Source organism: Ambystoma mexicanum, chromosome 6p, assembly GCF_040938575.1.
Source record: "Ambystoma mexicanum isolate Mex_15411 chromosome 6p, UKY_AmexF1_1, whole genome shotgun sequence".
NCBI classification, from domain to species: domain Eukaryota; kingdom Metazoa; phylum Chordata; class Amphibia; order Caudata; family Ambystomatidae; genus Ambystoma; species Ambystoma mexicanum.
Window position 1 is genome coordinate 215,992,331 of NC_090935.1, and position 26,067 is coordinate 216,018,397.

Consider the following 26,067-nt stretch of genomic DNA (forward strand, 5'->3'; position numbering starts at 1 on the left):
GAGAGTTTCTAAGTCACTGAAAATGTCCACCAGCCTTTCCCTCATGAGTTTACAACTGAATCTGTCAGTTGTAGATGGGCCCAAAAGATTTTAGGAGCACAAGAAGGCTTGGAATAAGCATAAGGGAGGAGATTCTTCAGGCTGTGTGCAATGCCATGATCAGGCTGTGTGCAATGCCATGATCTAAGTCAGTGGTATTCAGACTATTTCATACCGAGGCCCCCTTGAATACAAATATTTGGTCCCTGCCCCGTCCATGGGGGCCTATGCGGTCACATTAAGCCCTTTTTTTAATTGACTCATCTTAATCCATTAGTGTTTGACAGCCTTCGGGCACACCAGTTGCTGAGAAACTGCTGGAAGTGTAAGTCACGAAGGACTTGAGGGAGGCAAAGTATGACAAAACTATGTGTCCCCTAGAAGGACCACGGAGATAGGCTGCCAGTTACCACTCGGGCTCGCAGTAAACCTGCAGTCTTTGCTGTGCAAGGAAAGGAAAGAGTGGCATCTTCAATGCCATTTGTTTCAAGAGGATGAAGGGGGAGGGTGGTTGAGCAGTTGTTCATGCTCCGAAGTAAACCAAACTGATTAGTATTTACCACCACGGTGGGCGTGATCCGGAATGACATGTACCTGGGTTAGAATGTCGTGAAGTACGCTGGATGTGCCTTTCTTTTATTCTGATGCGGCACAGTTCAAGTGGTATGCCACTGGCTTCCAGTAGCTGAGCCTCGATCCTGCAGTGGTTGCAACTGCATGAAGGGTTAAATCCATTAACCGCTGAGTCCATATTTCTTTGCCGTGCTTATAGGGAGTATTTTTCCATTCATGTCAACCAGGAGACTACAAAGCTGAGCTCGGCTGGAAGGTGCAGTGGGTAAATGTCTACAGACCTTTTTCTTTGACTGCCACATTTGCTGTGTACTATAGTTGTGGAGCATACCAAGTAGAAGCAAGATGATTGCTTTTTGATTCAGGCGCTCTTGAATAGTTCTGCCTCAGTGCTGAACATAGGCCTACTAAGCTTGGAGGGACCCTTGCTGCAGAAAGGATTTATTATGGCATTTAAGAATTTGGAAACTTCTATTTTCCACCAGAGTGCTGCAGGTGAGTGAGGCTCCCTGAGCGTCCCCATATTGAATGAAAAATCCACAAAAAAGGGCATCCAGGCCCTGTGTGCCTCCTCTGATCCCTGGCTTCTTCTTACTAGTTCCCCTTCCTCCTCCCATCTCCCAGGCCCTCCCACCCTGTCCTGATTGGCTAATCCACTGTGTGCTTGTGGGACTAGTGACCCCGTGCAAAATTGCAAACCCCTGCCTCCATTTTCCAGCGGAGTGCTGCAGGTGAGTGAGGCTCCCTGCATGACCCCATATTGCATGAAAAATCCACAAAAAGGGCATACAGGCCCCGTGTCTCTCCTCTGATCCCCGGCTCCTTCATCCTGGTTCCCCTCCCTCCTCCCGCCTCCCAGGCCCTACCACTCTGTCCTGATTGGCTAATCCACTGTGTCTAGTGTCCCCATGCAAACCCCTACCTCCATTTTCCACCGGAGGCTGCAGGTGAGTGAAGCTCCCTGAGCGACCCCATATTGCATGAAAAATCCGCAAAAAGGGCATCCAGGCCCCGTGTGCCTCCTCTGATCTCGGCTCCTTCTTCCTGGTTCCCCTCCCTCCTCCCGCCTCCATGCCCTACCACCCTGTCCTCATTGGCTAATCCACGTTGCACGGTGAGTGTTGCCCCTCTTTTGGTGTCCCCATTTTAAAAAAGGCCCAAAACATCCACAGTGTTGCCCGCGCCCCCTTCCTGCTTCCCCGTCCCTCCCACCTCCTGACCTGCCCACCTCGCTCTCATTGGTCCCTAAGACCTGGTCTCTAAGACATATCCAACACTTCCAGGGCAGCCCTCTGCCCATGCAGCCCTGTGACGAAGGGCCCAAGGCAAAGGGCGGCTGCAACAGAGGTGGCTCCAGATGGTATCCGCGGGAGATGCAAGAAGTCAATAGCCTGCCGTCAACCAGCACCAACAAAAACACAAGTGCGGCAAGGGTGGGGACTGAAGCAATCACTTCATGTCAGAAAGCCCTACCGCTCTTACCCAAAAAGTCTTACTGTGTTATATTATACAGTCACATATCAAGGTCCAACGAATATCCGCACCCTATTAGCGTCACTGTATTAAAGTTGAATCTAGAAGGTATTCCCAACATCATTGAGTGTGCCCTAATAGCATCACTGTGCTAAAGCTGAATCTAGAAGGTATTCCCAACGTCATTGAGTGTGCCCTTATAGCATCACTGTGTTAAAGCTAAATCTAGAAAGTGTGCCCTAATAGCGTCACTGTGTTAAAGTTGAATCTAGAAAGTGTGCCCTAATAGCGTCACTGTGTTAAAGTTGAATCTAGAAAGTGTACCCTAACAGCGTCACTGTGGTAGAGTTGAATTATAATGGTATTCCAAACATCATTGAGTGTGCCCCAACAGGGTCCAACAAATATCCGCACCCTATTAGCGTCACTGTGTTAAAGTTGAATCTAGAAGGTATTACCAACATCTTTGAGTGTGCCCTAATAGCATCACTGTGTTAAAGCTGAATCTAGAAGGTATTCCCAACATCATTGAGTGTGCCCTAATAGCATCACTGTGTTAAAGCTGAATCTAGAAAGTGTGCCCTAATAGCGTCACTGTGTTAAAGGTGAATCTAGAAAGTGTGCCCTAATAGCGTCACTGTGGTAGAGTTGAATTATAATGGTATTCCCAACATCACTGAGTGTGCCCCAACAGCATCACTGTGTTAAAGTTGAATCTAAAAGATATTCCCAACATCATTGTGTGTGCCCTAATAGCTGTGCTAATTTGATTCCCTTAGCTCCCTTCGTTCCCTCCTCCTTCCCTCCTTCTGCGCTCTCCTCACCTGAGCTGCCGGAATTGTTGTTCGTAGACTGTAGTTTCCGCCTGGCTAGGTAATCCTTCTCCCTTCTTGGATGAAAGTGCTTGTCACGGAAGGAAGCCACAGTTACCGCTAGGAAACAGCAGTTCCGTGGCCCCTTTTCTGGAATCAAGCCGGAGGAAGGGAAAAACTCAATCGGGAAGAAAAAAACCCTTCGTAGCACTTGAGTTCATTTCTTTTTCCTCTCCGTAGGTGTCGGTGAAGGCTGAACAGAAAGTGAACGAGCAGGATGGCTTGAAGATCGAGCAATGCCTCTGAAGGAGGCAATGAAGGAAACAACACTGGCAGAAGGGACCTCCGGAAGGCAGGCCGGAAACAGGTGAGTCTGCCCAGTAGCTCTCCAAGAGGGAGCTGAATCTAGTAAGAAAGGAAGAGAGGGCAGAGAGAAATCCGGGAAGTACAGCCAGGAGGCGGAGAGAAGGTAGGAAGAAACAGGAAAGAAGGAGAAAGGTAGGTCCAGAGAAAATAAAGAACCAGACCAAAGGAAAAAACACTGAAGAACGCTCAAAGGAAAGAACGCTCAAAGGAAAGCGCCAGAAAAACACTTTGCGGAAGAGCGAAGTAGTGGACAGAGGAACGAGGAAAGGCTGCAGCAAAACAAGGAGTGCCAAGCCTCAGCAGAGTATAAAGCCGGAAGAGAGACTTCCGAAGCGGGTTGCAACACGGAGTCTGCTGGGAAAGAGGAAGTATTTAAACTCCCGTCAGGCACCGCCCACAAGAATGGCTGAGAATGATGATAATAGAAAGAGGACTAAACCACAACACCCCTGTGCCACCACCTGTAACGCGGAAGAATCTGCCAATCGCGGAGGCGGCGGATGACGATAGCGTCACTGTGTTAATGTTGAATTTAGAAGGTAGTCCCAATATCATTGATTGTGCCCTAATAGTGTCACTGTGTTAGAGTTGAATTTAGAAAGAGTGCCCTAAAGTGTCACTTTATTAAAGTTGAATCTAGAAAGTATTCCCAACTTCATTGAGTATGCCCTAATAGCGTCAATGTGTTAAAGATGAACTTAGAAAGGTTGCCCTAATAGTGTCACTGTGTTAGAGTTGAATTAAAATGGTATTCCCAACTTCATTGAATGTGCCCTAATAGCGTCATTGTGCTAAAGTTGAATTTAGACAGTGTGCCCTAAAGCGTCACTGTGCTAAAGTTGAATCTAGAAGGTATTCCCAACTTAATTTAGTATGCCCTAATAGCATCAATGGCCCTCATTACAACCTTGGCGGAGGACCCCTTAACGCCTGAGTCAGAATGAGGCCCAATGTCTTAAAGTCGAACTTAGAAAGTATGCCCTAATAGTGTCACTGTGTTAGAGCTGAATTAAGATGGTATTCCAAACATCATTGAGTGTGCCCTAATAGCGCCACTGTGCTAAAGTTGAATTTATAAAGTGTGCCCTAATAATGTCACTGTTAAAGTCGAACTTAGAAAGTATGCCTAATAGTGTCACTCTATCAGACGAATTAAGAAGGTATCCCCTACACCATTGAGCGTGCCCCAATAGCGTGACTGTGTTAAAGCTGAATCTGGAAGGTATTCCCAACATCATTGAGTGTGCTCTAATAGCGTCACTGTGCTAAAGTTGAATTTATAAAGTGTGCCCTAATAATTTCACTGTCAAAGTCGAACTTAGAAAGTATGCCTAATAGTGTCACTCTATCAGATGAATTAAGAAGGTATCCCCTACACCATTGAGCGTGCCCCAATAGTGTTACTGTGTTAAAGTTGAATCTAGAAGGTATTCCCAACATCATTGAGTGTTGGGAATACCTTCTAATAGCGTCACTGCGTTAAAGTTGAACTTAGAAAGTGTGCCCTAATAGCATCACTGTGTTAATGTTGAATTTAGAGGGTATTCCCAACATCATTGAGTGTACCTTAATAGCATCACTGTGATAACGCTGAACTTATAAAGTGTGCTCTACTAGCATCAGTGTGTTAAAGTTGAATCTAGAAAGTGTGTCCTAATAGTGTCACTGTGTTAAAGTTGAATCTAGAAAGTGTGCCCTAATAATGTCACTACGTTAAAGTTGAACTTAGAATGTGTGCCCTAATAGCGTCACTGCGTTAATGTTGAATTTAGAGGGTATTCCCAACATCGACTGTACCTTAATAGCATCACTGTGTTAAAGTTGAACTTAGAAAGTGTGCACTAATAATGTCAATGCATTAAAGTTGAATCTAGAAAGTGTGCCCTAATAGCATCACTGTGTTAAAGTTGAACCTAGAACGCGGGCCCTAATAGCGTTTCTGTGTTAAAGCTGAATCTAGAAAGTGTGCCCTAATAGCATCACTGTGTTAAAGTTGAATCTAGAAAGTGTACCCTAATAGTGTCACTGTGGTAGAGTTGAATTATAATGGTATCCCAACATCATTGAGTGTGCCCCAACAGCATCACTGTGTTAAAGTTGAATCTAAAAGGTATTCCCAACATCATTGTGTGTGCCCTAATAGCGTCACTGTGTTAATGTTGAATTTAGAAGGTATTCCCAATATAATTGAGTGTGCCCTAATAGTGTCACTGTGTTAACGCTGAATCTAGAAAGTGTGCCCTAATGGCGTCACTGTGTTAAAGTTGAATCTAGAAAGTGTACCCTAATAGCGTCACTGTGGTAGAGTTGAATTATAATGGTATTCCCAACATCATTGAGTGTGCCCCAACAGCACCACTGTGTTAAAGTTGAATCTAAAAGGTATTCCCAACATCATTGAGTGTGCCCTAATAGTGTCACTGTGTTAATGTTGAATTTAGAAGGTATTCCCAATATCATTGAGTGTGCCCTAAAGTGTCACTGTGTTAAAGTTGAATCTAGAAGGTATTCCCAACTTAATTTAGTATGCCCTAATAGTGTCAATGTCTTAAAGTCGAACTTAGAAAGTATGCCCTAATAGCGTCACTGTGTTAGAGCTGAATTAAGATGGTATTCCCAACATCATTGAGTGTGCCCTAATAGCGTCACTGTGCTAAAGTTGAATCTAGAAAGTGTGCCCTAATAGCATCACTGTGTTAAAGTTGAACCTAGAACGCGTGCCCTAATAGCGTTTCTGTGTTAAAGCTGAATCTAGAAAGTGTGCCTTAATAGCATCACTGTGTTAAAGTTGAATCTAGAAAGTGTACCCTAATAGTGTCACTGTGGTAGAGTTGAATTATAATGGTATTCCCAACATCATTGAGTGTGCCCCAACAGCATCACTGTGTTAAAGTTGAATCTAAAAGGTATTCCCAACATCATTGTGTGTGCCCTAATAGCGTCACTGTGTTAATGTTGAATTTAGAAGGTATTCCCAATATAATTGAGTGTGCCCTAATAGTGTCACTGTGTTAACGCTGAATCTAGAAAGTGTGCCCTAATGGCGTCACTGTGTTAAAGTTGAATCTAGAAAGTGTACCCTAATAGCGTCACTGTGGTAGAGTTGAATTATAATGGTATTCCCAACATCATTGAGTGTGCCCCAACAGCACCACTGTGTTAAAGTTGAATCTAAAAGGTATTCCCAACATCATTGAGTGTGCCCTAATAGTGTCACTGTGTTAATGTTGAATTTAGAAGGTATTCCCAACTTAATTTAGTATGCCCTAATAGTGTCAATGTCTTAAAGTCGAACTTAGAAAGTATGCCCTAATAGCGTCACTGTGTTAGAGCTGAATTAAGATGGTATTCCCAACATCATTGAGTGTGCCCTAATAGCGTCACTGTGCTAAAGTTGAATCTAGAAAGTGTGCCCTAATAGCATCACTGTGTTAAAGTTGAACCTAGAACGCGTGCCCTAATAGCGTTTCTGTGTTAAAGCTGAATCTAGAAAGTGTGCCTTAATAGCATCACTGTGTTAAAGTTGAATCTAGAAAGTGTACCCTAATAGTGTCACTGTGGTAGAGTTGAATTATAATGGTATTCCCAACATCATTGAGTGTGCCCCAACAGCATCACTGTGTTAAAGTTGAATCTAAAAGGTATTCCCAACGTCATTGTGTGTGCCCTAATAGCGTCACTGTGTTAATGTTGAATTTAGAAGGTATTCCCAATATAATTGAGTGTGCCCTAATAGTGTCACTGTGTTAACGCTGAATCTAGAAAGTGTGCCCTAATGGCGTCACTGTGTTAAAGTTGAATCTAGAAAGTGTACCCTAATAGCGTCACTGTGGTAGAGTTGAATTATAATGGTATTCCCAACATCATTGAGTGTGCCCCAACAGCACCACTGTGTTAAAGTTGAATCTAAAAGGTATTCCCAACATCATTGAGTGTGCCCTAATAGTGTCACTGTGTTAATGTTGAATTTAGAAGGTATTCCCAATATCATTGAGTGTGCCCTAAAGTGTCACTGTGTTAAAGTTGAATCTAGAAGGTATTCCCAACTTAATTTAGTATGCCCTAATAGTGTCAATGTCTTAAAGTCGAACTTAGAAAGTATGCCCTAATAGCGTCACTGTGTTAGAGCTGAATTAAGATGGTATTCCCAACATCATTGAGTGTGCCCTAATAGCGTCACTGTGCTAAAGTTGAATCTAGAAAGTGTGCCCTAATAGCATCACTGTGTTAAAGTTGAACCTAGAACGCGTGCCCTAATAGCGTTTCTGTGTTAAAGCTGAATCTAGAAAGTGTGCCTTAATAGCATCACTGTGTTAAAGTTGAATCTAGAAAGTGTACCCTAATAGTGTCACTGTGGTAGAGTTGAATTATAATGGTATTCCCAACATCATTGAGTGTGCCCCAACAGCATCACTGTGTTAAAGTTGAATCTAAAAGGTATTCCCAACATCATTGTGTGTGCCCTAATAGCGTCACTGTGTTAATGTTGAATTTAGAAGGTATTCCCAATATCATTGAGTGTGCCATAATAGTATCACTGTGTTAACGCTGAATCTAGAAGGTGTGCCCTAATAGCGTCACTGTGTTAAAGATGAATCTAGAAAGTGTACCCTAATAGCGTCACTGTGGTAGAGTTGAATTATAATGGTATTCCCAACATCATTGAGTGTGCCCCAACAGCATCACTGTGTTAAAGTTGAATCTAAAAGGTATTCCCAATATCATTGAGTGTGCCCTAATAGTGTCACTGTGCTAGAGTTGAATTTAGAAAGTGTGCCCTAAAGTGTCACTGTGTTAAAGTTGAATCTAGAAAGTATTCCCAACTTCATTGAGTGTGCCCTAATAGCGTCATTGTGCTAAAGTTGAATTTAGAAAGTGTGCCCTAAAGCGTCACTGTGTTAAAGTTGAATCTAGAAGCTATTCCCAACTTAATTTAGTATGCCCTAATAGTGTCAATGTCTTAAAGTCGAACTTAGAAAGTATGCCCTAATAGCGTCACTGTGTTAGAGCTGGATTAAGATGGCATTCCCAACATCATTGAGTGTGCCCAAACTACATCACTGTATTAAAGTTGAATCTAAAAGGTATTCTCAATAGCGTCAATGTCTTAAAGTCGAACTTAGAAAGTATGCCCTAATAGCGTCACTGTGTTAGAGCTGAATTAAGATGGTATTCCCAACATCATTGAGTGTGCGCTAATAGCGTCACTGTGCTAAAGTTGAATTTATAAAGTGTGCCCTAATAATGTCACTGTTAAAGTCAAACTTAGAAAGTATGCCTAATTGTGTCACTCTATCAGACGAATTGAGCGTGCCCCAATGGCATCACTGTGTTAAAGTGGAATCTAGAAGGTATTCCCAACATCATTGAGTGTGCCCTAATAGCGTCACTGTGTTAAAGTTGAACTTAGAAAAAGTGTGCCCTACTAGCGTCACTGTGTTAAAGTTGAATCTAGGAGTTGAGCTTGGAGAGTGTGCCCTAACAGCGTCACTGCGTTAAAGTTGAATTAAGAGGGTATTCCCAACATCATTGAGTGCACCTTAACAGCATCACTGTGTTAAAGTTGAATCTAGAAAGTGTGCCCTAATAGCGTCACTGTGTTAATGTTGAATTCAGAGGGTACTCCCAGCATCATTGAGTGTGCCGTAATGGCATTCCTGTGATAACGTTGAACTTAGAAAGTGTGCCCTTCTAGGGTCACTGTGTTAAAGTTGAACCTAGAAAGTGTACCCTAGTAGCATCACTGTGTTTGAGTTGAGCTTGTAGAGTGTGCCCTAATAGCGTCATTGCGTTAAAGTTGAACTTAGAAAGTGTGCCCAAATAGCGTCACTGTGTTAATGTTGAATTTAGAGGGTATTCTCTACATCATTGAGTGTACCTTAATAGCATCACTGTGATAACGTTGAACTTATAAAGTGTGCCCTACTACCATCAGTGTGTTAAAGTTGAATCTAGAAAGTGTGTCCTAATAGTGTCACTGTGTTAAAGTTGAATATAGAAATTGTGCCCTAATAACGTCACTGTGTTAAAGTTGAACTTAGAACGTGTGCCCTAATAGCGTCACTGTGTTAATGTTGAATTTAGAGGGTATTCCCAACATCGAGTGTACCTTAATAGCATCACTGTGTTAAAGTTGAACTTACTAAGTGTGCCCTAATAACGTCAATGCGTTAAAATTGAATCTAAAAAGTGTGACCTAATAGCGTCACTGTGTTAAAGTTGAACCTAGAACGCGTCACTGTGTTGGAATTGAGTCTGGAAAGTGTGCCTTAGTGGCGTCACTGTGTTAATGTTGAATTTGGTGGGTATTCCCAGCATCAGTGAGTGTGCCCAATAACGTCACTGTGTTAAAGTTGAACTTGGAAAGTCTGCCCTAATAGTGTCACTGTGTTCAATATGAATTTAGAAAGCGTGCCCTAATAGCATCACTGTGCTAATATTGAATCTAGAAGGTATTCCCAACATCACTGAGTGTGCCCTGATAGCGTCACTGTGTTCAATCTGAACTTAGAACGCGTGCCCTAGTAGCATCACTGTGCTAATATTGAATCTAGAAGGTATTCCCAACATCACTGAGTGTGCCCTAATAGCGCCACTGTCAACGTTGAACTTAGAAAGTGTGCCCTAATAATATCACTGTACTGGAGTTGAACTTAGCGAATGTGCCCTGGTGGTGTCACTGTGTTAAAGCTGAACTTGAAAGCGTGCCCTAATCGCATCATCGTGCTGGTGTTGGATCTGGACGGTGTTCCCAACATCATTGAGGGTGCCCATTAGCGTCACTGTGTTAAAGTTGAACTTAGAAGTATGCCCTAATAGCATCATAGCATCACTGTATTAGAGTTGAATTAAGATGGTATTCCCAACATCATTGAATGTGCCCTAATAGTGTCACTGTGTTAAAAGTTGAATTTAGAAGGTATTCCCAACATCATTGAGTGTGCCTGCCACATAAACTTTACTGATTACTACAATATCACACTACTACGCTTATTCTCTCCTATACACCACCTTTAAACTAGAACACAGCAGTACTATGACACATTAGGTAAAGCTGTTCTCATACTAACATGACTCATCAAACTACCCATCATCCTAATAAAACACAGCAAGCTAGCACATACGGCTAGCGTAGGTATCCCCTCAGGCCTAACGCAGCCAGAACTCAGTCTAGATGTCCACCCTCTAGACTGAACACATTCAACTGATCTCCTCAGCACCACACCTACTGCTAAGAAGCAGCTATCATGCAACAACCATACCAGCTGCACACATACCTGGTGCGCCCATGCACTTTTCAACTCTCTCTCTTTCAACTGACTAGAACTGTGGTTCCCGAGGGTGTTCAACCTAACAGCGCCTTGAGATCATACCAATGATACATAAGGCGCTATAAACATGCAAAATAACATAACATAACATATATCTTGTATTGATTACATAACATATATCTTGTATTGATTGTGTTGTGTTGTGTTGGTTTAATAGTAGTGATGTGATTCTTTTACTGTGTGTTCAGTTACGAAGGCCTTGTAATAAATGTGTTTATATTTTTGATATATACACCTGTCTGGGAGTCATTAGTAAGTGTCCTTGCTCAGTGTGCTCATTGAGGTCCTTCAGTCACCCCCACCCCACCTGAGACTTAGGGCCTCATTATGAATGTTGCGGTAAGGCAACAACGGCGCCAGTATTGCTACCGGCACCGTTGTTACCTCGGCGCAACATTCCAAGTATGCTAGCGGGTGCCGCTCTGGAAAGCCTGGTCAGACCAGACATGCCGAGCGGCACCCGAGAGCAGTACCAGATGGCAGCAACAGCCCTGTTATAAACAGGGCCGTTGTTACCCTCCTCCCCATTCCCATTGAGCCCTATGGGGGCTCAAGTGGGAATGGGGACGTACTGGGTCTGGGTCCTGCAAAAGGAATTTACCAGGCCCTCCAAGGTCGGAATGGCCCGGTAAATCCCCTTTTGCAGGACCCGGACCCGGGTTTGGGCCCCAAACTCGTAATGAGGCCTTTAGTCTTGACCGCAGACCATAGCTACCTTGATTGGTCTGCTTGTCCAGAGGTCACCCTGTTCCAAGAACCTACGCTGCCCTTCTGAACATCTGCTCACCAGGTCAAAGTTCAGAAATCTGTCTTAACACTGTATAAATAAACAATAAATAAATAAATAAACGGAAGCATGATGTTGGGGAAAAGGGCAGAAATTGAGAGAAACCACTCGCCGACAATTCTTTCCAACATAGTGAAATATAAAGGAGAGATTGTCCAAAGACGCAAAATAAAGTAGACTGCCTTTTCAATCATTATTTGAATGAAGAGGATAGTGTGATACATAGTTTGTTGGGGTCAGGTTAGTTTGTGTTATAAATATAAATATTGTATTGAATTGCGAATTTGCTGTATCCAGACACAGCATCCCTTTCTACGTATATCTTGTAGACAGAACAATGTGATTTGTGGGTTCAGATTAAGAATGCATAAAATAAACCAGCATTTGGTGGAATTGAGGCCCGAGGACACTATGAGATGACATACTTATATACCATCACACAAACTTTAATTTTATGAACATGGACGTTTAGTGTTGTGCAGAGGATCACACAACGTTTTGTGAAATACATCAGATGGGATTAAATTCAAGGCCTCCAAGTCCCAATCTCAGCAGTTTAGCTACTAGATGACATTTGCTCCCATTTTGTTTAGAATTGGACCAAAGCGGATGCTGCGGTTATACAGAAAACTAACATTTGAGATACGTTACAGTACCCACTTACCTTTACCGAGTATCACATCACCACCTGAGCCCTCCATTAAAAATACTCTGTATTAATATGTTCATTCAGCATGGCTGGACTGGCAATGGTCCATCAACAAAGTTGTCCACGCGAGAGTGTAGTGCTCAGTTTCAAGCGAAATCATATACAGCAAGAGAACAAGTTAGGCTAAATTGACACGTTATATTATTTATGGCGCCGCTTTTTGTTACAATCTGAACTGCTCGTTACATAAAACCTGTGATAGCCAAAGCAGATGCGCCATTTCTCCATTACCCTAAATGATTTCACAGAAAACATGACTGGGATTTATAACTGTCATTGAAGCTCGCTTTTTTGTTTTTTTTACTATAACCTTATGGGATGTTTTAATTAAAGGCTCGGTTTGAAGTGAAGCCTGATATGACCGTTGCCCTGTCGGACCCACGGGAACACAGTATACACTTGCATGTTGAGAGGCCAGACAGATGGATCTAGTACCAGACAGTGTGTAATTCCCTGCACACTTCCGGTCCAAAGGGTGAGTAGCAAGAGCGTCAGTGCAAAATGTAATGAAAAATCGCAGGGGTTGAAGAAGTTAGCAGGCATGGGCGCCATCTTGAATGCTGCAATACAAGACTGGGAGAAGGTGGATTCATAATGTATACTGCCCACAAAAGCACTAGGCCCAAAGCCCTGTCAAATTAATTCAGTTCGCTATTTGCCGCATTCAATGAAATCACATCATCATGGCCAAGAGACTACTTGGTGTGTCATTTGTGCTGCTATGATTATGTGGTGGAACTGGGGGCATATTCAGAGCACTTATTTTGTGTATAAAGTCGAGATCTGCATATAAAGCACAGGAAATGGTCGTGATGAAGATGGTCCTAGTTCACACCACCAGTACATGGCGCAAGTGCAAAAAGAGAGCAAATGAAGTGCAAAGTTGGCAAAAAAATGCACTTCCTCAAATTAAACATGCGCAAGGGGAGTGACTAGCAAAGGGTGGCAAACATCTTACAAGAACCATATTCACAACATGTTAGGCAAGTAAGTTTCTCAAAAAGATCCCATTGGCATTTGCTCCAATCATAAAGTGGAGCGAGCAGGTGGCACAGAAAAGTGAACACATGATTTGACCACCAAACAGAAGACACAAGAGAGTCACAAATGCCAGCATGTGTTAGCATGTACACGTTTCCAAGTGATTGATACAGCGGGCATCATGCTTCTGCATGGACTCAAGAGTAAGGAGAGAAGGAAGAGGGAAGAATGTACAGGAGGAGAGTCTTTGTCCTGGCAGATGAGGAGGTCTCCTCATGCCCGTTAATATTGCAGATGCTTAGACAGTGAGATGGGGGAGCCTAACTGTATGTACCACGCAAGGTCATGCCATACCACCATAAGTTAGGTTAGTAGTGGCCTTACATTTCTTTGGAACTGGCATCTTCCCAAGAACTAGAGGATCTCTCAGTCCTCACAGTCACAAGCTCACCACCAAGCCCTCAATATGATCCTTGCAGCTGTGGGCAACATTGAGCCATGCCCCATGAGACATGTACAAGAGCAGAAATAGCAATAGTTGGGAAAATTACAACATAACTATGTTCCTTGGGCTTGCAATGCCAATAATTGCTCTCCTATATATTTTATATTATTTTATTGTTTAAACCTACCTGGATATCAGCAGAGTGCTGTACAGAGTGTGGGTAGCCAGCGTTTGTGGTCCATTGGAATTACTGTAAAGCCCTGTGCCCCTCACTCACCATGGGGGTGTGGCAGCTCAGAACACCGGTAAAGAAACAGGAGTGGCACAGATTACAGCGATGACCAGATGGTGTGCGACGCAAGCGACATCATAAAAACGTGAATACAAACTAAACTGGAGCTTCACGCGGCATGTATATCTACCGGACCTGTGCTATTGCACACAATTTCAGCAAGGACAGTGTGGCCATGCGTGGCTTCTTGGCAAGTCATGATAGTCAAACTTGCATGCATATCCATATGAACATATGGCAAGGCACATCACATAATGCCACTCCCATCCACGGGTTACAGGGGTCATAGCTTGAGGAGATACCTACTCACCCCTTTCAGGAAGCAGATGTTCAGATCTGACACCAGCAATGTCATAACATTCCACACATATACACGAGGAGTCTTATAGAGTGTACCTTCACTGTACTGAAATCATGCTTTGGGTGCCTAGGCCACTCAGGGTGAGTGCTACTATATGACCCTCTTATCATGTTTAACTCAGACACAGCCAGTAAATGGAGGAATGCCCTTATTAACAGGCACATCAGCCCTTCCCCAGGGATGTGGCAGCAGGCATTGGGAATGAACCGGCTACAAGATAGTGCACGTAATCAGGCACGTTTGCCACCTGAGACCTCCGAGAGTGGCCTTGTGCATGCACGATGAGAGCATGAACAGGCCATTGACTGTGACCTTATATGATATGCCAGTTTCAGTACAGAGACCACACCATCCTCATTGTACTCCAAATGAACACTAACCAGAGATGATCACCATGAAGGTTTGGAACCACCTTCCACATTTCAAAATGGAGCACGCGGCCCCTATGCCCTTACCGAGAAATGAACAATAGAAACGAGGCCCCAAACACACAGCTCAGCTTAAAAAAGGTCTTATTGCTTGACCTCAGAAGTACTATTTACAGACAAGAAGTAATCTAAATGGAAAAAGACATATTTTAAAGTCCCCAAATCTATAAATAATAAGCATTCACAGAAAGTATGTAAAGAGTCATGGTCATGGCACGCGCATGGTGCTTGTGTTGCCTCAGTGTAACTCCAGCAGCAACATTCTCCACCATCTGCTGAGGGTAATAGCCTCCCAGGCTAGTTTAGCACAGTCAGAGTCTCACTTGGAGCTGAGATCTGACTAAAAGTGGTAACCATGGTAGTAACGTACACGTCGACTTCCGGGGCTTCAGAAGATGAACCTGCTTCATGGCAGTGCACTGCGGAGCATTGCACAGCTCAGCCGGCTAATAAGTATCAGTGTGTCTGATATACCTGATCTATGGTGGTATCAGCAACCACATTGGTCCCCTCTGAAGGCTCTCCGTGGGGTGGCCCCAAGTGTGTTATTTGGGTACTAATGGTGAGCTGTGAGGTGTTTCTGCCTCATCTCCTCCTCTCAGGGGTTCCATGTGTTAATATCCCCGCAAAAATAGCACCATACAAGAATGGTCCCATATTTGTGCGGCGATATTAATCCATTAAACCTTCAGGGGAGACCCCTGCACCCCCCATAATATTTTAAAGGGAGCAGGGGACACCTCCACAGCCCCCGGTCCCATTTACCCCGATAATTATGCCCACTGATAATATCGCCTATGGCCATTCCCGACAACCATATATATGGCGATATTATTGGTGGGGACGATATTACCTGATATCCTCTCAGGTAGTGTGAGTTTGTGTGCAGATGTGTGTGTGGCCCCTTCGCTTATGGCCACCTTTGCAGACATCTGGGGGTCTCAGAGTCAGAGGTCAGGATGTTGTTATGTGCAGGAGTTGAACCCACAAGATCTGACTCCTGCAGCAGTACTAGCATTCCCACAATGTCTGCTTTGGCAAACACAGCCAAGCGAGTTCCTTCAGTATCGTCTGTATGGATGTCTAAGCCCCTCCCCGGTGCCCCTCATCTTCGGCTCCTTCCAGATGTGGCATATCTGGAGCACACTGCATTGTTCGCAAAAGGGGCAGTCATTTATGTATAACTATAGCCGTGAGCATAAAGCACAGCCTTCCCCCTATGGCAGCATTGCTACAATGATCACTGCTCCTGGATGGGTAAGCACTTTACTCCCGTCCAGCTGACATCCAGCCACATTGGCACAGAAGCAATCTCTTTGGATACATAAACCCTCACATCTGCCTCACATGCGCTGCCATGTCCATGCGTTATGAATACACACCTGGTTATAAATGTATGCACTCTGCTACCTTTCCATGCGTGCATTTATTCATCATTACTAACTATGAGGTGCCTGAAGGATGTCACTATGTAATTATTTCTTTCAATACACACCGAGAAAACGTATGTGGCCAGACTTAAAGAACATATAATGCGAACATCCGAGTTGTCTTTAAGTTCATGTTTTTGCACAGTGATGGTAAATGACACCAAAATACAGGGACATATGTCGACCAACTCATGGCATTTATTTACTACGCATGGTGTAGAGGGGGGATGTGAGGACTGCACACTTTCCCTGCCTGGTTCACTGCACAAAGCACTCACACAGCATATGTACCTTTTTGTGAAGGCTCATCTGGGAGATTGTTTCAAGTACCCCAATGCATGCTGCATGGCCTGCGTGTACCATGCCTGCTACAGCAACCTCAACAATTGGCATCTGGCTTTTTACAGGTGGGCCTACCCCAATGCCAGTGGCATGACCATGGTGAACAGCAGGTTTGTCTTGTGTCTAGCAAATACTGTCCCCTCAAACCTCTTTCACCTCTTTAGGGGTATGTTGGCTACTACAAGTGTGTTGATGTTCATGGACAGTTTCTTCCACGGGTTGGTCTTTACCAAAATAAAGGTCAATCTCCCATGCAGTGGAAACAATGTGCCCCATTACGAGAACGGCGGTAGCCATGGAGCTATTAGGTCCATGGCTGCCACCGTTCCGGGCTCCATTACCGGGTCCCTGTAATGGGGACTTACCGGGTTACTCCGAGATAGGAGGACCCGGTAAGTCCTCCATGCAGGAACCCATCCCCATTCCCATTTGAACCCCGATAGGGCTCCATGGGAAAGGGGAGGCAGGTAATAACGGGCAGATTACATCTGGCCAGTTATTGCCTCCCTCTTTCCCTCACAGGACCCGGAAAGCACACCTGGTTTTAACGGGCGTGCGATCAGGGTCCCGCGATGAGAAGCTTGTAATCGGCGCTCCCGGATTGAAGGGGTCTGGTGCTGTACTGGCACCCTTCAATCCAGGAGTGGCAGGATCGTAATGAGGCCCAATGTGCCTTCCTGTTCAGCAATGTGGTATATATCATATCAAGCTGTTGTCTCTCCTGAATTTATCTCCAACTTGAACACACTGGTTGTCCTTGGATTCCATGGTGGAGCAGCTCATTGGGGTATTCGGCCCTCACAATGATCCACCGGTGCTGAATGGTATTTTGAGGCCAATTCCTGTTTTGCAAGTGTTTCTGAGGGTACACTTGCACATTTGCAAAGCGTGCCGGACGTGATAATATATCTGCGTCTGAAATATGTGCCTCTTACTGATGTGTCATAAAATGCACACTGTATCAAATGTGCCACGAAATATCAGTTTATTTGTGCATTAGTATTAGTTTTCTTTGTGAATAGATCCATCACAAAGAGCTGCCCAATGACACTAGTGCATCATTGTACCATTGTGTATCTTTTTTGCCTGGGTCTGTAGAATCTCGCACACAAAATAGCGTTAGTGCCCTTGAGGCAAACTTTGTTCTCTACGAGGGATTTAGATTTTTTACCCAATGTTGAGGCAGTCATAACTATCACGGATGCAAACTATGAGGGACATCAATACCTCTGGAAAAAAATAGAAGGGAGCAAATACATCATTATCCAAGGAGCAGGCGCATGCCAAGGTTCTCCGGGACGGAGGGTGTGGGGGAATTCCTCCCAAAAGGACTACACCTGGGTGCACACACAATTCTCAACCCCTGTGAGTGAAAATATAAATTACTGCATGAACACATTTGTATATCGTCCCAGTACCAATTTCTGCACTTTTAGTAAAAAACAAAGGGCCCAATTCATGGAACTTTTAGCGCAGTGCAAAGTCACTTTGCACTGGTGCAAAGTCAGTGCGAAGTCATTGCAAAGTCACTTTGAAAGTGAGAAGTACACCAATGACATCCAGCTTACTTTCAAGCTGAGTCTAGAATTCATATATCTAGCTACACATTTTGCTAGGTGCATTGCAGCCAAGGATTACTGACTTAACCTTAATTCATTGGTTAAGGAATCCGGCAAAAATAGAGATCATGATAGTGGGAGCTACAAGTGCAAGATCAAAAGATATCTGTCCAGAGCACCTTGGCACTTGCCTGCTACCTGTTGACTATGTCAGAAATCTAAGAGCTGTTATGGATCGCCATTTTTCTATGAAACAACATTGCTCATCCAAGCCTTCTTCTACTTACCAATGCTCAAATGTCATTTCTGTTTTTGTCTTTTCCAGGCAGAGGCAAAACTGTGCTTGCCTTGGCCTTCCTCATGTTGAGCATGCTATTGTTTTGTATTTAGGTCTCCCTGACTATATGATACAACAAACACAGAGGCACCAACTGCTGCAGCTCACTTCTTAAATAGTCGCTGAAGTAGATAAGCTGTCACACCAGTAGTGAGATCTCTGAAACTTTCCGATTTAACACTTGAGCTGTGTAGTTGGAAAATATAACTGTTTTGCATTTCTGATGAAAATGTTGGGGACAAACTCCCAGGTAGGTTCACCTCTCGACATACTTATCAATCATTGGAGCACTACGAATTGGTACGAAATAGTATGGGTGTTCATGGTATCTCCTGGCCTTCTTCTGTGTCATGTATCTTACAGTAGGGGGAGGATGGGGTGAATTTGCCCATCCCTCTTCAAAAACAAACATAGAAATGTTGTCCATTGTGTCCGTAGCATATTTGGGTTTTTAGTAGCTCAGGAGCAACAGAGTGTTGTAAATAAGCGAGAGAGAACAAGATGGGGACATTTCCCACAGCAGTGGTAATCCAGTGACAATGCACCATAAATCACACCTAGCAATTCCTTGAAAAGGAGGATCATACGTTATTTTCTGAAGTACAGGAGTATTGACACAGTCCTGATTGCAATCAGAATGGTAGTACATTATGGAAGGAGCTGAGCAGAAGAAAGACTGTTGCCTGGATCCTCCCTGTGTACCAGTTTGTTTTTCAAGCCTTGATATGGTCTTGGTCCTGGATGAGTGTGAGATCCCAGAGGTGGTATATTTGGCAGCGAGATAGGCAGGCATTCAGGAAGTGGGTTTTAGAGGCAATTTGTCAGAGAATCCGTACTAGACAGCATGTAATGGAAAACAGGTGTTTTTCAATCTGATTTATTGTCCCTTATATGGAGCATGCTGAGAACATAAACGGGGGACAATCAGTTCTATAAGAAGTGATTAAATGCAAGTTGCATCCTCCTTCTAGACCAGAGAATCCCTGTAACATCATCAGTACTGTAACTATCCTCCTTATCGTCACCACCACCAATGCCTTCCTACATCTCCTGCAACCTCTCTACCAGTTGAGGCTCCCTAAGGGTGTGTCCTTGGTTTCTACTATTTACTCACTACGCCTCGTCCCTTGGCAAGCTCATCTACATTTCTGGTGTCTTTTATCTTCTCTTTGCCAATTACACCCACATCATTTTGTCCTCCCTACCTTCACCCGAAAACTGAGCTGATCTACTTCCTGGCTTCCCCTCGCCCCTCCTTCACTCTCCTCTATCCCTCACTCCTGACACCCTCAATCCATCCCCCAGGGCTTCCAGTCTGGGGCTTCTCTTTGACAGAAAACTGAAACTTCCACAGTCACTTACCTGACATCAATAACATTTGCCCCTTTCTCCCCTTTCACTCCGCTGGCATGCTCAGCTTCACCCTTGCCCTCAGTAGGCTTGATACATATTGCAACATGTTCCTCAGACTCCACCTCTACTCTGCTATATAAGAAACATAACTTTCCTACTCCCACCCTCTTCGAACACCCTCATTTACTCACCTGTATGTTGTGGTTCCATGTGGACTGGCTGTCCAAGCAGAATCCCTCCATCTATCAATTTCATTCTGTCTATAAATCTATCCATTGTCTACAATCCCCCGCATGGTCAACTCTATCGCTTGATACCGCTCGCTCCCTGAGTTCTCAAACCCTCCACTATCGCTCTGTTTCCTGTCACCCCTCTGCTATATTTTGCTTTTGATATTTTGACATGTTCTTACTGACATTAGTCATTAGTTGATCATTACTGTATCAGTCTCCAAGACTGCTCTGGTGCAGCACCTTCTTCCCCTTGATGAGCAGCCGAGTAGGTGGAATCATCCACCTACATGATTCCCCATTCAAAAAAGAGACTGCAGTGTTTTCTGTATTGATAGCTCTCATTTATAGACAGCAGACCGCAGGCAAAGCTGTCACTTAGCTCACGCATGACTCAATAGGCTGGAAGCATTGACATTGTGCATGTATAGGCCTCATGATCTGCTTTGGGAACAAGCAGCATTACTCTGGGATTGCACTGTTGCTGGACACAGTGGCATGACAATGTTTTACCAATGTCATTTTAAAATGTTTGGGCACACACAACATGAAAATAGGTTTTTAGAGGCAAGCAGGCAGGCATTTAGTATGCACAGATAGCATGAACATGTTTTCACTGTCGAAATAGTGCCATGCGTTGGGCAAAGGTATAATGGATTTGTGTTTAACAGCACAATCCATGATAGCGTTGTATCCCACATACTGGGATACATTGTTGAGCACTTGCATCATGACATTTGGCCTTATTATGGGTCTGGCGGTAACCCTGCCAGTGCTGCTGGCAGGTTGCTGCCAGAGCCGTAATGATTTACTGGCACCTGACTTCCTGTTGCCACCGGGAGATTACAACCCTGGAAAGTCAGGCGCTGGCAAATTGTAAACCCCCATTCCCATAGAATCCTATGGGAATCTATGGGAATGGGGACCACAGAAGCACCGGCACTGTTGTCAACAGTGCCGGTGCTTCTGTGATGGGTCTGCCTACCGTAGCCGATGTGCCCGGCAGGGTCAGACCTGTCAGACATGGCGGCTCCCGCAGGCAGACCCATAGTTTGCCGATACGGAAACAATGATGCTGGAAAGCTTACTGCCACTGTTGATTCTGGACTGGCAAACTTAGAATGAGGCCCAATGTGTGTTCTGTAAGTGGTTTCAACCCAGCACTCCAACTAAGTCAAAGCCTAGCATGAGATGCCCAGCTGGAACCCTTAATTATATATTTTTATGTCAAAAGTTATTTTATTTCTGAACGATGTACCCTTATATCACACCCCTCTCTTTGAATCCCCCCCGGTCTCACTGAACCAAGAAGTAGGTTGTTTTGCAAATGTAAAAGATTTATTTCATGGATTTGAGCAATATATACATCACACTTTTATGAATTATGAACAATATCTGGATATCACACTATTAATATTTATACATTGATCAGCGTTGTGTGGTATTACAATAATCAACAGTCTATGTTATCAATACGAGTGTGGAGGAATGTAGCATAGACTAAACCTTGTGTGGGTTCAATGAAATGCAATGATATGAGATTAATGCAGCACAAAACTAAAACTTGGTATGAATTCAATTAAATGCAATGTAATCACTCTTTCACCTTGATGCTACTCAATCCCCCCCTAATATGCAGTATGAAGAGATGGAATGGGGGAACACAGGTTTCAGGAATATACAATCCTTAAATGCAGTTTCAATCCCAGTTCCCCCAGCAAGCTTAGAGAGAAACAGGAATGATTTTAAAACAGGTCAAATGCTTTGAACGTGGCTTTGTAATGAATGGAAAAATACTGAAAAATGACTTTAATTCACTAAATAGGATTCAGAACTAGTGGGAGCTGCTTTGGATAGCTTCAGGAAAACACTGAATTCAGTTTCCAACCTGTTAGTTATCCATCCATCATTGTCAGAGGTTAAATGCAAGAAATAGCTGTTTTATATTGGATGAAATTGAGCCAAATGCAGAATCGCTGCAAACTTTTCAGCGCACGAGAAATGCGATTGCGGCAAAACTATAGGAAGTTCGAATGCGGTTTTGGATTCATTTGAAAGCTGAGGATGTTAGCTTAAATTTTGTTCCTAGCATGTACGGTTCAGAAGTTATGAAGGTTTTAGGAGAGGTCCATTTTTTTAGAAAAAGTGTCAAAAGTTCAAATGAAGATGCGCTGTTGAAGATTACAAACACGGATTTCTTAACGCTGGTGAGGCTATGAAGATGCAAGATACCAACGGTACAGCCACCAGTCCAGAGGCGCCTCTGTCTGATCTTTGTCCGCTGCAACACTTGCCTTTCTTCAGAAAATATATATTAGCGCAAAATGATTTATCACAGGATTATATGGATGAAAGAAGGATTCAGGACAGACAAAAGAGATTCCACAATGCAGTCTGGATAGGATACTTAAGGATAAGAGATTGACTATGGACAATTCTTTGCTAGATACTCACAACTATGGTTTCGGATTATGAACAGGCCCGTCAGGATCTGGTCATAGGTTTTGGACTGGAATTCGGCTCACCCACCAGACAGGACTCAGGTACCCCGTTCTGCACACAGCACGGCACTGGGTCTCTGCACGGCTTCTTGGACTGGATCTGACGGGTTGGTTCTGGGTTACAGCTCTGCTCTACTGGTTTGGATATCTGGGTTCTACCAAGGTTCTTGACAAGAAGCAGAAAAACAGCACAGCCCGGCTGTTCAATGGTTGTGCCCCTTGGAAGTTTGGGGTTAAAATCAGGTTGCAAGATTTTAAAGGCCAGCTGAGAAGGGTTCAGCTTTGGATTGGGCCTTCTGCTTTCAGAGTTCTGGAGTCTTGATCTAGGTTCTGGAGTCTTGATCTGGTTTCTGGAGTCTTGCAGAGCGCTTCGCCAGTAAAATCAGTTGATGGGTGAATGTGTGTGTGCCTCTAGGTCCTCAACAGTCCCTATTTATGTATTTCTTAAGGGGGTGGGTAGGCTGATTATACTATGCCCAACCCTCTACGAAGCCTATCGGTTAAGGTATTCCCTCTCCCCTGATTTGAGAAGGAAACAGTGTGTCATAAGGTTTCATGATGTGTCATGTTAATGGTCCAGGGAGAAAACCCTCCCCTTTGTTTCTGTACAGTATATCTTATTTTTCACAAAAGGCATATTTATAATATCACCAACTTACTGATACTACATATTCACATCCCAAATTAAATAAAGCATGAATCTGTTCAAGTCCAATCTTCTTAAGAGTTTCGGTTTACAAATGACAGTTTTTTGCACTTTTTGTCGATTACCCAGTGTCAGATCTGTACCAATTTTTCCAGATACATGCACATCACATCTGGCCATATTCCTGTAAATTTTCATATTCCTAACATTATCACAATTGCTACAATCTTAACATTTTCGTGGTTCAGTCTCTGAACATCGCACACATTCCAGAGTAGTTTCTCTTGTGAGCAACATTTTCATTTTAACAATCTATAAATTCCAGATTTTTACAAGTTAGCACAGATTTCTATAAGTCATTTTCTCAAACATATATTTTCTTCAGTCCAGATACACATTTCAGTCTAGCTCCGCCTCCAAGGCTTGGCTGAGCTAGAGATGCAACCTGAGCTTGTTCCTGCCAGCAGCTGGTTTCTATTGAAGCCTGAATTAACATTTTCTATTCAGTCAAGGGAGCCTTTTGTTTTCTTGTCAGAGCAACAGGCCAAAGTCCCCCCCCAGTTCCTTTCACGCCTCCCTGCCAGTTTCTCAGCAGAGCAGGGGGGAAGATTCCTTTGTTGGGTAGAAGGTGTGGAATGTCTTTGAAGCTCAGTGTGGCTGGCTTTAACTTACTTTTTAAAACCATGTTTAAAATAGTCTTTTCCTAAAATACAAATTACATTTAACAAATATATCCAATTGTATCCACCTCTTTTGCTTTTGATAGGAAGTCTCTTCTTTTGCATACTTTGATTTTAATTTAGAAGTTTAAAATGACAGGTTAAGTAAAAGCCAGCTTCTGACACAGGCGAGCGGCGGTACTACGCCCACTTTTAACATATTTTTCCAAGCAAGCATCTTTAAATGTGGATTTTCTTCTGATAAAAGATGTTTCTGCTGACATTTTGCTTAGGTGAATTCTTTGATAAAGTGGTGTTTAACACCCAACAAGGATGTTGGATCTTTTGTGATGTTTGAGAACCATGATTTTTGCACTTTTAACAGCCATGGAAAAACGGATTATTAAAACAGTTTGTGTTTCCCTTGCAAGGCAGCATTGCATTTTGAAATAGTTTCATGTTACTCTGTGTGTTCTTCTGTGTTACCACTGACATAGGCAAAAGTGGATTGGCGGCCTATTTTTCAAGGTTTTCCTGCACACTTTCAGAGATTTTTAGCACAAACATATTTTTGGCGGCCATCCTGTTGTTTCTGATGCAAGCAGCTCGCAGTAATGTTGCAGGGCATAGACTAGTGGGTTAAAGCATCCCACAAGCCCCCCCTCTTGCGATTTGGCATTGATCGCCCATCAATGTGAAGTCGCAAGACTGGGATGTCAGTCTCATTTCTTTTGGTTCCAAAATGGCAAAGTTCATCATATTTACTTCCATCAGGGGTTGATGGACCAGTTCTCCTCGCCCAGTCCTGATGTGAGTATTGAGCGATATTCTGGGCCCCTTGGATCTTTGTCCCGATCCCTGGGTAGTCCTCCTTGGTCTTTTTGGTTTCCAATCAACTATGAGTGACAAAGCAAAAGCATATTTGTAGACATTTCCCCATGACTATTAATGTAGTGGGGCGGACACATACATTTTGATCAATCAGGACATATATTTCTATTGTCCTTTATGGACTATATATGGAATATTTTATAGTTGTATTCTAGGGAGCCGGAGTTACCCCCTCTGGGGTTCCAGAAGACTCCTCCAGTTGCTGCAGAGTGTGCCAACACTTTAGTTGGTTAATATGGATCAATGTCTGCTCTTGGGTTCTGTAGAGCAGATGCTGGGGAAGCAACATCTTGCGTCCAGTCATCAGCTCAAACCGTGACATTTTATTTGCAGATGAAGGGTGAAGGGGAAGATCTGATGGCCATTAGGACAAGAGGTAATCAAATATCCCAACTTGGCCCAGAATCTGCCACAAACTTTTTTAATATGCTCACAATTGTTTTATTATATCTCCACTGCACCACTAGAGGCTAGCCAGTAAGCAATGTGTAGCTTCCCTTTGACCCCAAGTATCTCTACATCGTTGTCATTACTTCGCTGGTGAAGTGGCTACCTCAGTCTGACTCGATCCTTTGGGGTAGTCCAAAACACGAAAATATGTGGTTGATAATCAGGGCAGCTACTGTTTCTGCCTTGCAATTTGGGGCCGGGAGACATTCCACCCATTTAGTAAACAAGCATGTCATGGTCAACATCTACTTGTTTCCCCTAGAGGAGCGAATCACAGACCTGATATAATCGACTTGCAAATTTGACCATGGCAGTGTCATCCCCCTCTTTTGGAGAGGTGCACGGTGTGTGAGGGATGTTGGCTGAAATTGTGCACACACAAGACACCCCTTCAAGAATTGGTCGAGGTCCTGCCCTATGTGTAGCCAGTATGCAACCTCTCTTAAGTTTTCAAGTGTTGTATGAAACCTCCTATGGCCGGCTGTGGCCGCATCATGGGCGTGACTTAACATCAGGCTTCGGAATGAGGTAGGGACCACCCACTGATCATGGCCAGCTAGGGATCTCCTTACCAACAAACCGTTTTGGATTCGGAACATTTTTGGACATTTCATCAACACTCTGAGGTCCTCTTTCCCAATGTAATTGGTATCCGTCAGGGTAAAGTTCTCAGGGTCCTCAATGTGTTGATAAAACTTACCAACTATTGGATCCCTTTTTAGATCCGTAATCAAATCAGCATCTGGGGTCTCCTTACCCCATAGTGCAGTTGAGAGTTCATTGTGAGAATTTGTCTGGGACCTACTAATAGCAGTGACCTGGATCTCCCCCAACAGGGACTCGATCTCTAGAAGATCCCCTTTGATGGCTCTGGTTTTGGCCAGCTGATCAGCTAAGTCATTTCCAGTTTTGTCTGGTCCCTCTACTTTGGAATGGCCCTTAATCTTTTTCCAGGAGATGGTCATCCCATTCGAGGTGACCAGATCATCAATATTTTGAATTAGTTTTCCATGTTTCAAGGGTTTATTATTAGCACATAATATGCCTCTGGTTTTCCAGTTAACCAGGTGCT